We start from the raw sequence: 12,382 nt of genomic DNA on the forward strand, positions 1-12,382 counted from the left end.
CCTTCCAACGGTGTTGAGGCGGGTGGGAACAGCCGGGGGTTGAGGGTACTGTGCTAAAAGAGGTGGAGTTATGCAGATCTATAACGCGTGGATTGCAGCAGCAGCAAGCCGAAAAGTGCAGGCATGTGAGGGATCTAGAGGTTGACAGCATGTCTTCTTAACGGGAGTCCAGGTGGCCATCTCCACAAATGGACTTTTCAGAATCCTTGGGTGGCACCGTAGTCGGAAACCAATTCTGGTTATCGCTTCTCGGCCTTTTGGCTAAGATCAAGTGTAGTATCTGTTCTTATCAGTTTAATATCTGATACGTCCCCTATCTGGGGACCATATATTAAATGGATTTTTAGAACAGGGAGATGGAAAAAGAGCTTGCTCTGTCCACTCCACGCATTGACCTGGTATTCCAGTATCTCCAGGACCGGTGCACCCCTTCTTTAATGCAGTTTCTAAAATCAGAAAGAATTGAATTCAATGCTTTTTGTTCATTTTGCTTGTTTGTCGGATTTTGGGATGGACTCTTTGGCTTTGCTTTTCTTCTCCTCATTGGATTTTTCATGTTAAAAGTTGCAGAAGCCAGATGACAAGCTCATTTTGGTTCAACTTCAGCAACTGTGCATTGCATTGCCATGTAATGTAATGTAATGCAATGCTATCTATCTAGCTCTCCCTCTATACTTCCTTTTGGATAAACAGACATATTAGGCAAGCATTTTGGAGCTTTCACCTAAATAACTACAGGTGGTGAGATAAGCTGCACAATATAATTGACCTTTCAGTATATTGTTGCACACACACCATCTATTTAGCAAATGCCCTTGTTATCAACAGCAGCCTTTTAAACTCACCTGAGCTAACAGGTATGTGAGCTGGTTACTCTGCTGCGCTTAAAATTTCTTTTTTGGTTTGCTACAATGCCTTTTCTGAAACGTTGTCTCCCTCTGCTGGAACACTGACTTCTTTCATTTAATGCCTGCAGACTATAAAAGAGAAACCAACCCAAAAAGTTTGGTTGATTAGTCTGTGGCATTCTTTTAAACTGTTGCTTATGGCGGTCTCTGTGAGCTTCTCAGTGACATTCAGCCATCCAGGTATCCCGCCTGCAGTAGACGGAATGTGGCAATGGAACGCTGGCTGCGCGTGTCATAATAGGCTCTGAGCCTTTATATATCTGCGCACAGCAGCAGCCACCTTCAGTCTGCTGCTGGACAGCCAGCAGCAGCAGCAGCAGGAGAGGTACTTAATCAGCAACCCTCCTGCTAAGGGTAGACAGCTGCTCGTTCCACCCCCCCCCCCCGCCTTAATTGGTTCTCCTCCCTTCCAACGGTGTTGAGGCGGGTGGGAACAGCCGGGGGTTGAGGGTACTGTGCTAAAAGAGGTGGAGTTATGCAGATCTAAAACGCGTGGATTGCAGCAGCAGCAAGCCGAAAAGTGCAGGCATGTGAGGGATCTAGAGGTTGACAGCATGTCTTCTTAACGGGAGTCCAGGTGGCCATCTCCACAAATGGACTTTTTAGAATCCTTGGGTGGCACCGTAGTCGGAAACCAATTCTGGTTATCGCTTCTCGGATTTTTGGCTAAGATCAAGTGTAGTATCTGTTCTTATCAGTTTAATATCTGATACGTCCCCTATCTGGGGACCATATATTAAATGGATTTTTAGAACAGGGAGATGGAAAAAGAGCTTGCTCTGTCCACTCCACGCATTGACCTGGTATTGCAGTATCTCCAGGACCGGTGCACCCCTTCTTTAATGCAGTTTCTAAAATCAGAAAGAATTGAATTCAATGCTTTTTGTTCATTTTGCTTGTTTGTCGGATTTTGGGATGGACTCTTTGGCTTTGCTTTTCTTCTCCTCATTGGATTTTTCATGTTAAAAGTTGCAGAAGCCAGATGACAAGCTCATTTTGGTTCAACTTCAGCAACTGTGCATTGCATTGCCATGTAATGTAATGTAATGCAATGCTATCTATCTAGCTCTCCCTCTATACTTCCTTTTGGATAAACAGACATATTAGGCAAGCATTTTGGAGCTTTCACCTAAATAACTACAGGTGGTGAGATAAGCTGCACAATATAATTGACCTTTCAGTATATTGTTGCACACACACCATCTATTTAGCAAATGCCCTTGTTATCAACAGCAGCCTTTTAAACTCACCTGAGCTAACAGGTATGTGAGCTGGTTACTCTGCTGCGCTTAAAATTTCTTTTTTGGTTTGCTACAATGCCTTTTCTGAAACGTTGTCTCCCTCTGCTGGAACACTGACTTCTTTCATTTAATGCCTGCAGACTATAAAAGAGAAACCAACCCAAAAAGTTTGGTTGATTAGTCTGTGGCATTCTTTTAAACTGTTGCTTATGGCGGTCTCTGTGAGCTTCTCAGTGACATTCAGCCATCCAGGTATCCCGCCTGCAGTAGACGGAATGTGGCAATGGAACGCTGGCTGCGCGTGTCATAATAGGCTCTGAGCCTTTATAGACCTGCGCACAGCAGCAGCCACCTTCAGTCTGCTGCTGGACAGCCAGCAGCAGCAGCAGCAGGAGAGGTAATTAATCAGCAACCCTCCTGCTAAGGGTAGACAGCTGCTCGTTCCACCCCCCCCCCCGCCTTAATTGGTTCTCCTCCCTTCCAACGGTGTTGAGGCGGGTGGGAACAGCCGGGGGTTGAGGGTACTGTGCTAAAAGAGGTGGAGTTATGCAGATCTAAAACGCGTGGATTGCAGCAGCAGCAAGCCGAAAAGTGCAGGCATGTGAGGGATCTAGAGGTTGACAGCATGTCTTCTTAACGGGAGTCCAGGTGGCCATCTCCACAAATGGACTTTTCAGAATCCTTGGGTGGCACCGTAGTCGGAAACCAATTCTGGTTATCGCTTCTCGGCCTTTTGGCTAAGATCAAGTGTAGTATCTGTTCTTATCAGTTTAATATCTGATACGTCCCCTATCTGGGGACCATATATTAAATGGATTTTTAGAACAGGGAGATGGAAAAAGAGCTTGCTCTGTCCACTCCACGCATTGACCTGGTATTGCAGTATCTCCAGGACCGGTGCACCCCTTCTTTAATGCAGTTTCTAAAATCAGAAAGAATTGAATTCAATGCTTTTTGTTCATTTTGCTTGTTTGTCGGATTTTGGGATGGACTCTTTGGCTTTGCTTTTCTTCTCCTCATTGGATTTTTCATGTTAAAAGTTGCAGAAGCCAGATGACAAGCTCATTTTGGTTCAACTTCAGCAACTGTGCATTGCATTGCCATGTAATGTAATGTAATGCAATGCTATCTATCTAGCTCTCCCTCTATACTTCCTTTTGGATAAACAGACATATTAGGCAAGCATTTTGGAGCTTTCACCTAAATAACTACAGGTGGTGAGATAAGCTGCACAATATAATTGACCTTTCAGTATATTGTTGCACACACACCATCTATTTAGCAAATGCCCTTGTTATCAACAGCAGCCTTTTAAACTCACCTGAGCTAACAGGTATGTGAGCTGGTTACTCTGCTGCGCTTAAAATTTCTTTTTTGGTTTGCTACAATGCCTTTTCTGAAACGTTGTCTCCCTCTGCTGGAACACTGACTTCTTTCATTTAATGCCTGCAGACTATAAAAGAGAAAGCAACCCAAAAATTTGGTTGATTAGTCTGTGGCATTCTTTTAAACTGTTGCTTATGGCGGTCTCTGTGAGCTTCTCAGTGACATTCAGCCATCCAGGTATCCCGCCTGCAGTAGACGGAATGTGGCAATGGAACGCTGGCTGCGCGTGTCATAATAGGCTCTGAGCCTTTATATACCTGCGCACAGCAGCAGCCACCTTCAGTCTGCTGCTGGACAGCCAGCAGCAGCAGCAGCAGGAGAGGTAATTAATCAGCAACCCTCCTGCTAAGGGTAGACAGCTGCTCGTTCCCCCCCACCCCCGCCTTAATTGGTTCTCCTCCCTTCCAACGGTGTTGAGGCGGGTGGGAACAGCCGGGGGTTGAGGGTACTGTGCTAAAAGAGGTGGAGTTATGCAGATCTAAAACGCGTGGATTGCAGCAGCAGCAAGCCGAAAAGTGCAGGCATGTGAGGGATCTAGAGGTTGACAGCATGTCTTCTTAACGGGAGTCCAGGTGGCCATCTCCACAAATGGAGTTTTCAGAATCCTTGGGTGGCACCGTAGTCGGAAACCAATTCTGGTTATCGCTTCTCGGCCTTTTGGCTAAGATCAAGTGTAGTATCTGTTCTTATCAGTTTAATATCTGATACGTCCCCTATCTGGGGACCATATATTAAATGGATTTTTAGAACAGGGAGATGGAAAAAGAGCTTGCTCTGTCCACTCCACGCATTGACCTGGTATTGCAGTATCTCCAGGACCGGTGCACCCCTTCTTTAATGCAGTTTCTAAAATCAGAAAGAATTGAATTCAATGCTTTTTGTTCATTTTGCTTGTTTGTCGGATTTTGGGATGGACTGTTTGGCTTTGCTTTTCTTCTCCTCATTGGATTTTTCATGTTAAAAGTTGCAGAAGCCAGATGACAAGCTCATTTTGGTTCAACTTCAGCAACTGTGCATTGCATTGCCATGTAATGTAATGTAATGCAATGCTATCTATCTAGCTCTCCCTCTATACTTCCTTTTGGATAAACAGACATATTAGGCAAGCATTTTGGAGCTTTCACCTAAATAACTACAGGTGGTGAGATAAGCTGCACAATATAATTGACCTTTCAGTATATTGTTGCACACACACCATCTATTTAGCAAATGCCCTTGTTATCAACAGCAGCCTTTTAAACTCACCTGAGCTAACAGGTATGTGAGCTGGTTACTCTGCTGCGCTTAAAATTTCTTTTTTGGTTTGCTACAATGCCTTTTCTGAAACGTTGTCTCCCTCTGCTGGAACACTGACTTCTTTCATTTAATGCCTGCAGACTATAAAAGAGAAACCAACCCAAAAAGTTTGGTTGATTAGTCTGTGGCATTCTTTTAAACTGTTGCTTATGGCGGTCTCTGTGAGCTTCTCAGTGACATTCAGCCATCCAGGTATCCCGCCTGCAGTAGACGGAATGTGGCAATGGAACGCTGGCTGCGCGTGTCATAATAGGCTCTGAGCCTTTATATACCTGCGCACAGCAGCAGCCACCTTCAGTCTGCTGCTGGACAGCCAGCAGCAGCAGCAGCAGGAGAGGTAATTAATCAGCAACCCTCCTGCTAAGGGTAGACAGCTGCTCGTTCCACCCCCCCCCCCGCCTTAATTGGTTCCCCTCCCTTCCAACGGTGTTGAGGCGGGTGGGAACAGCCGGGGGTTGAGGGTACTGTGCTAAAAGAGGTGGAGTTATGCAGATCTAAAACGCGTGGATTGCAGCAGCAGCAAGCCGAAAAGTGCAGGCATGTGAGGGATCTAGAGGTTGACAGCATGTCTTCTTAACGGGAGTCCAGGTGGCCATCTCCACAAATGGACTTTTCAGAATCCTTGGGTGGCACCGTAGTCGGAAACCAATTCTGGTTATCGCTTCTCGGCCTTTTGGCTAAGATCAAGTGTAGTATCTGTTCTTATCAGTTTAATATCTGATACGTCCCCTATCTGGGGACCATATATTAAATGGATTTTTAGAACAGGGAGATGGAAAAAGAGCTTGCTCTGTCCACTCCACGCATTGACCTGGTATTGCAGTATCTCCAGGACCGGTGCACCCCTTCTTTAATGCAGTTTCTAAAATCAGAAAGAATTGAATTCAATGCTTTTTGTTCATTTTGCTTGTTTGTCGGATTTTGGGATGGACTCTTTGGCTTTGCTTTTCTTCTCCTCATTGGATTTTTCATGTTAAAAGTTGCAGAAGCCAGATGACAAGCTCATTTTGGTTCAACTTCAGCAACTGTGCATTGCATTGCCATGTAATGTAATGTAATGCAATGCTATCTATCTAGCTCTCCCTCTATACTTCCTTTTGGATAAACAGACATATTAGGCAAGCATTTTGGAGCTTTCACCTAAATAACTACAGGTGGTGAGATAAGCTGCACAATATAATTGACCTTTCAGTATATTGTTGCACACACACCATCTATTTAGCAAATGCCCTTGTTATCAACAGCAGCCTTTTAAACTCACCTGAGCTAACAGGTATGTGAGCTGGTTACTCTGCTGCGCTTAAAATTTCTTTTTTGGTTTGCTACAATGCCTTTTCTGAAACGTTGTCTCCCTCTGCTGGAACACTGACTTCTTTCATTTAATGCCTGCAGACTATAAAAGAGAAACCAACCCAAAAAGTTTGGTTGATTAGTCTGTGGCATTCTTTTAAACTGTTGCTTATGGCGGTCTCTGTGAGCTTCTCAGTGACATTCAGCCATCCAGGTATCCCGCCTGCAGTAGACGGAATGTGGCAATGGAACGCTGGCTGCGCGTGTCATAATAGGCTCTGAGCCTTTATATACCTGCGCACAGCAGCAGCCACCTTCAGTCTGCTGCTGGACAGCCAGCAGCAGCAGCAGCAGGAGAGGTAATTAATCAGCAACCCTCCTGCTAAGGGTAGACAGCTGCTCGTTCCACCCCCCCACCGCCTTAATTGGTTCTCCTCCCTTCCAACGGTGTTGAGGCGGGTGGGAACAGCCGGGGGTTGAGGGTACTGTGCTAAAAGAGGTGGAGTTATGCAGATCTAAAACGCGTGGATTGCAGCAGCAGCAAGCCGAAAAGTGCAGGCATGTGAGGGATCTAGAGGTTGACAGCATGTCTTCTTAACGGGAGTCCAGGTGGCCATCTCCACAAATGGACTTTTCAGAATCCTTGGGTGGCACCGTAGTCGGAAACCAATTCTGGTTATCGCTTCTCGGCCTTTTGGCTAAGATCAAGTGTAGTATCTGTTCTTATCAGTTTAATATCTGATACGTCCCCTATCTGGGGACCATATATTAAATGGATTTTTAGAACAGGGAGATGGAAAAAGAGCTTGCTCTGTCCACTCCACGCATTGACCTGGTATTGCAGTATCTCCAGGACCGGTGCACCCCTTCTTTAATGCAGTTTCTAAAATCAGAAAGAATTGAATTCAATGCTTTTTGTTCATTTTGCTTGTTTGTCGGATTTTGGGATGGACTCTTTGGCTTTGCTTTTCTTCTCCTCATTGGATTTTTCATGTTAAAAGTTGCAGAAGCCAGATGACAAGCTCATTTTGGTTCAACTTCAGCAACTGTGCATTGCATTGCCATGTAATGTAATGTAATGCAATGCTATCTATCTAGCTCTCCCTCTATACTTCCATTTGGATAAACAGACATATTAGGCAAGCATTTTGGAGCTTTCACCTAAATAACTACAGGTGGTGAGATAAGCTGCACAATATAATTGACCTTTCAGTATATTGTTGCACACACACCATCTATTTAGCAAATGCCCTTGTTATCAACAGCAGCCTTTTAAACTCACCTGAGCTAACAGGTATGTGAGCTGGTTACTCTGCTGCGCTTAAAATTTCTTTTTTGGTTTGCTACAATGCCTTTTCTGAAACGTTGTCTCCCTCTGCTGGAACACTGACTTCTTTCATTTAATGCCTGCAGACTATAAAAGAGAAACCAACCCAAAAAGTTTGGTTGATTAGTCTGTGGCATTCTTTTAAACTGTTGCTTATGGCGGTCTCTGTGAGCTTCTCAGTGACATTCAGCCATCCAGGTATCCCGCCTGCAGTAGACGGAATGTGGCAATGGAACGCTGGCTGCGCGTGTCATAATAGGCTCTGAGCCTTTATATACCTGCGCACAGCAGCAGCCACCTTCAGTCTGCTGCTGGACAGCCAGCAGCAGCAGCAGCAGGAGAGGTAATTAATCAGCAACCCTCCTGCTAAGGGTAGACAGCTGCTCGTTCCACCCCCCCCCCCCGCCTTAATTGGTTCTCCTCCCTTCCAACGGTGTTGAGGCGGGTGGGAACAGCCGGGGGTTGAGGGTACTGTGCTAAAAGAGGTGGAGTTATGCAGATCTAAAATGCGTGGATTGCAGCAGCAGCAAGCCGAAAAGTGCAGGCATGTGAGGGATCTAGAGGTTGACAGCATGTCTTCTTAACGGGAGTCCAGGTGGCCATCTCCACAAATGGACTTTTCAGAATCCTTGGGTGGCACCGTAGTCGGAAACCAATTCTGGTTATCGCTTCTCGGCCTTTTGGCTAAGATCAAGTGTAGTATCTGTTCTTATCAGTTTAATATCTGATACGTCCCCTATCTGGGGACCATATATTAAATGGATTTTTAGAACAGGGAGATGGAAAAAGAGCTTGCTCTGTCCACTCCACGCATTGACCTGGTATTGCAGTATCTCCAGGACCGGTGCACCCCTTCTTTAATGCAGTTTCTAAAATCAGAAAGAATTGAATTCAATGCTTTTTGTTCATTTTGCTTGTTTGTCGGATTTTGGGATGGACTCTTTGGCTTTGCTTTTCTTCTCCTCATTGGATTTTTCATGTTAAAAGTTGCAGAAGCCAGATGACAAGCTCATTTTGGTTCAACTTCAGCAACTGTGCATTGCATTGCCATGTAATGTAATGTAATGCAATGCTATCTATCTAGCTCTCCCTCTATACTTCCTTTTGGATAAACAGACATATTAGGCAAGCATTTTGGAGCTTTCACCTAAATAACTACAGGTGGTGAGATAAGCTGCAAAATATAATTGACCTTTCAGTATATTGTTGCACACACACCATCTATTTAGCAAATGCCCTTGTTATCAACAGCAGCCTTTTAAACTCACCTGAGCTAACAGGTATGTGAGCTGGTTACTCTGCTGCGCTTAAAATTTCTTTTTTGGTTTGCTACAATGCCTTTTCTGAAACGTTGTCTCCCTCTGCTGGAACACTGACTTCTTTCATTTAATGCCTGCAGACTATAAAAGAGAAACCAACCCAAAAAGTTTGGTTGATTAGTCTGTGGCATTCTTTTAAACTGTTGCTTTTGGCGGTCTCTGTGAGCTTCTCAGTGACATTCAGCCATCCAGGTATCCCGCCTGCAGTAGACGGAATGTGGCAATGGAACGCTGGCTGCGCGTGTCATAATAGGCTCTGAGCCTTTATATACCTGCGCACAGCAGCAGCCACCTTCAGTCTGCTGCTGGACAGCCAGCAGCAGCAGCAGCAGGAGAGGTAATTAATCAGCAACCCTCCTGCTAAGGGTAGACAGCTGCTCGTTCCACCCCCCCCCCGCCTTAATTGGTTCTCCTCCCTTCCAACGGTGTTGAGGCGGGTGGGAACAGCCGGGGGTTGAGGGTACTGTGCTAAAAGAGGTGGAGTTATGCAGATCTAAAATGCGTGGATTGCAGCAGCAGCAAGCCGAAAAGTGCAGGCATGTGAGGGATCTAGAGGTTGACAGCATGTCTTCTTAACGGGAGTCCAGGTGGCCATCTCCACAAATGGACTTTTCAAAATCCTTGGGTGGCACCGTAGTCGGAAACCAATTCTGGTTATCGCTTCTCGGCCTTTTGGCTAAGATCAAGTGTAGTATCTGTTCTTATCAGTTTAATATCTGATACGTCCCCTATCTGGGGACCATATATTAAATGGATTTTTAGAACAGGGAGATGGAAAAAGAGCTTGCTCTGTCCACTCCACGCATTGACCTGGTATTGCAGTATCTCCAGGACCGGTGCACCCCTTCTTTAATGCAGTTTCTAAAATCAGAAAGAATTGAATTCAATGCTTTTTGTTCATTTTGCTTGTTTGTCGGATTTTGGGATGGACTCTTTGGCTTTGCTTTTCTTCTCCTCATTGGATTTTTCATGTTAAAAGTTGCAGAAGCCAGATGACAAGCTCATTTTGGTTCAACTTCAGCAACTGTGCATTGCATTGCCATGTAATGTAATGTAATGCAATGCTATCTATCTAGCTCTCCCTCTATACTTCCTTTTGGATAAACAGACATATTAGGCAAGCATTTTGGAGCTTTCACCTAAATAACTACAGGTGGTGAGATAAGCTGCACAATATAATTGACCTTTCAGTATATTGTTGCACACACACCATCTATTTAGCAAATGCCCTTGTTATCAACAGCAGCCTTTTAAACTCACCTGAGCTAACAGGTATGTGAGCCGGTTACTCTGCTGCGCTTAAAATTTCTTTTTTGGTTTGCTACAATGCCTTTTCTGAAACGTTGTCTCCCTCTGCTGGAACACTGACTTCTTTCATTTAATGCCTGCAGACTATAAAAGAGAAACCAACCCAAAAAGTTTGGTTGATTAGTCTGTGGCATTCTTTTAAACTGTTGCTTATGGCGGTCTCTGTGAGCTTCTCAGTGACATTCAGCCATCCAGGTATCCCGCCTGCAGTAGACGGAATGTGGCAATGGAACGCTGGCTGCGCGTGTCATAATAGGCTCTGAGCCTTTATATACCTGCGCACAGCAGCAGCCACCTTCAGTCTGCTGCTGGACAGCCAGCAGCAGCAGCAGCAGGAGAGGTAATTAATCAGCAACCCTCCTGCTAAGGGTAGACAGCTGCTCGTTCCACCCCCCCCCCGCCTTAATTGGTTCTCCTCCCTTCCAACGGTGTTGAGGCGGGTGGGAACAGCCGGGGGTTGAGGGTACTGTGCTAAAAGAGGTGGAGTTATGCAGATCTAAAACGCGTGGATTGGAGCAGCAGCAAGCCGAAAAGTGCAGGCATGTGAGGGATCTAGAGGTTGACAGCATGTCTTCTTAACGGGAGTCCAGGTGGCCATCTCCACAAATGGACTTTTCAGAATCCTTGGGTGGCACCGTAGTCGGAAACCAATTCTGGTTATCGCTTCTCGGCCTTTTGGCTAAGATCAAGTGTAGTATCTGTTCTTATCAGTTTAATATCTGATACGTCCCCTATCTGGGGACCATATATTAAATGGATTTTTAGAACAGGGAGATGGAAAAAGAGCTTGCTCTGTCCACTCCACGCATTGACCTGGTATTGCAGTATCTCCAGGACCGGTGCACCCCTTCTTTAATGCAGTTTCTAAAATCAGAAAGAATTGAATTCAATGCTTTTTGTTCATTTTGCTTGTTTGTCGGATTTTGGGATGGACTCTTTGGCTTTGCTTTTCTTCTCCTCATTGGATTTTTCATGTTAAAAGTTGCAGAAGCCAGATGACAAGCTCATTTTGGTTCAACTTCAGCAACTGTGCATTGCATTGCCATGTAATGTAATGTAATGCAATGCTATCTATCTAGCTCTCCCTCTATACTTCCTTTTGGATAAACAGACATATTAGGCAAGCATTTTGGAGCTTTCACCTAAATAACTACAGGTGGTGAGATAAGCTGCACAATATAATTGACCTTTCAGTATATTGTTGCACACACACCATCTATTTAGCAAATGCCCTTGTTATCAACAGCAGCCTTTTAAACTCACCTGAGCTAACAGGTATGTGAGCTGGTTACTCTGCTGCGCTTAAAATTTCTTTTTTGGTTTGCTACAATGCCTTTTCTGAAACGTTGTCTCCCTCTGCTGGAACACTGACTTCTTTCATTTAATGCCTGCAGACTATAAAAGAGAAACCAACCCAAAAAGTTTGGTTGATTAGTCTGTGGCATTCTTTTAAACTGTTGCTTATGGCGGTCTCTGTGAGCTTCTCAGTGACATTCAGCCATCCAGGTATCCCGCCTGCAGTAGACGGAATGTGGCAATGGAACGCTGGCTGCGCGTGTCATAATAGGCTCTGAGCCTTTATATACCTGCGCACAGCAGCAGCCACCTTCAGTCTGCTGCTGGACAGCCAGCAGCAGCAGCAGCAGGAGAGGTAATTAATCAGCAACCCTCCTGCTAAGGGTAGACAGCTGCTCGTTCCACCCCCCCCGCCTTAATTGGTTCTCCTCCCTTCCAACGGTGTTGAGGCGGGTGGGAACAGCCGGGGGTTGAGGGTACTGTGCTAAAAGAGGTGGAGTTATGCAGATCTAAAACGCGTGGATTGCAGCAGCAGCAAGCCGAAAAGTGCAGGCATGTGAGGGATCTAGAGGTTGACAGCATGTCTTCTTAACGGGAGTCCAGGTGGCCATCTCCACAAATGGACTTTTCAGAATCCTTGGGTGGCACCGTAGTCGGAAACCAATTCTGGTTATCGCTTCTCGGCCTTTTGGCTAAGATCAAGTGTAGTATCTTTCGAAAAGGTGGTTTTGGATGTTGGCTGCCCTAGTAGATTGATACATTATGCACACTGGGGTTTAGGCGCTTGTTAGTACGCCAGTTGGCTAATATAGTCACCTGGTGGAAAGCATGGCCCCCCAGGATCGACGCCATTGGGCCGGGGAAGATCGAAAGCCCGTAGTGTGAAGTGCCCCAGGAGTGGTGACCCTGGGGTGCCTTAACTCACTGGGATTGGGAACCCCACTTGAGTTTATGGCACATTTGCACAAGCACTTCAAATTTTCTTTCTTCGCACACACCCTTATTCCGGGC

The 12,382-nt window shown here is 45.4% G+C and overlaps 9 non-coding genes and 1 pseudogene across 9 annotated transcripts; all 10 read left to right on the forward strand.

Moving 5' to 3' along the window:
• Positions 1-241: 241 nt before the first annotated feature.
• Positions 242-432, forward strand: LOC141216428 (U2 spliceosomal RNA). The gene has a single exon (XR_012285462.1). It is a non-coding gene; the product is annotated as a U2 spliceosomal RNA (small nuclear RNA).
• A 1,122-nt stretch (positions 433-1,554) lies between these two features.
• Positions 1,555-1,745, forward strand: LOC141216697 (U2 spliceosomal RNA). Its single transcript, XR_012285720.1, has one exon. It is a non-coding gene; the product is annotated as a U2 spliceosomal RNA (small nuclear RNA).
• Positions 1,746-2,866: 1,121 nt separating this feature from the next.
• LOC141215485 (U2 spliceosomal RNA) lies at positions 2,867-3,057 on the forward strand. Its single transcript, XR_012284551.1, has one exon. It is a non-coding gene; the product is annotated as a U2 spliceosomal RNA (small nuclear RNA).
• Positions 3,058-4,176: 1,119 nt separating this feature from the next.
• On the forward strand, positions 4,177-4,367 carry LOC141215486 (U2 spliceosomal RNA). The gene has a single exon (XR_012284552.1). It is a non-coding gene; the product is annotated as a U2 spliceosomal RNA (small nuclear RNA).
• A 1,121-nt stretch (positions 4,368-5,488) lies between these two features.
• LOC141215487 (U2 spliceosomal RNA) lies at positions 5,489-5,679 on the forward strand. Its single transcript, XR_012284553.1, has one exon. It is a non-coding gene; the product is annotated as a U2 spliceosomal RNA (small nuclear RNA).
• Positions 5,680-6,799: 1,120 nt separating this feature from the next.
• LOC141215488 (U2 spliceosomal RNA) lies at positions 6,800-6,990 on the forward strand. Its single transcript, XR_012284554.1, has one exon. It is a non-coding gene; the product is annotated as a U2 spliceosomal RNA (small nuclear RNA).
• A 1,122-nt stretch (positions 6,991-8,112) lies between these two features.
• On the forward strand, positions 8,113-8,303 carry LOC141215489 (U2 spliceosomal RNA). The gene has a single exon (XR_012284555.1). It is a non-coding gene; the product is annotated as a U2 spliceosomal RNA (small nuclear RNA).
• Positions 8,304-9,423: 1,120 nt separating this feature from the next.
• On the forward strand, positions 9,424-9,614 carry LOC141215490 (U2 spliceosomal RNA). Its single transcript, XR_012284556.1, has one exon. It is a non-coding gene; the product is annotated as a U2 spliceosomal RNA (small nuclear RNA).
• Positions 9,615-10,734: 1,120 nt separating this feature from the next.
• On the forward strand, positions 10,735-10,925 carry LOC141215491 (U2 spliceosomal RNA). The gene has a single exon (XR_012284557.1). It is a non-coding gene; the product is annotated as a U2 spliceosomal RNA (small nuclear RNA).
• Positions 10,926-12,043: 1,118 nt separating this feature from the next.
• Positions 12,044-12,135, forward strand: LOC141216937 (U2 spliceosomal RNA; annotated as a pseudogene).
• Positions 12,136-12,382: the final 247 nt, after the last annotated feature.

Source organism: Phyllobates terribilis, unplaced genomic scaffold, assembly GCF_046119375.1.
Source record: "Phyllobates terribilis strain yellow unplaced genomic scaffold, ASM4611937v1 Scaffold_236__1_contigs__length_3049075, whole genome shotgun sequence".
NCBI lineage: Eukaryota > Metazoa > Chordata > Amphibia > Anura > Dendrobatidae > Phyllobates > Phyllobates terribilis.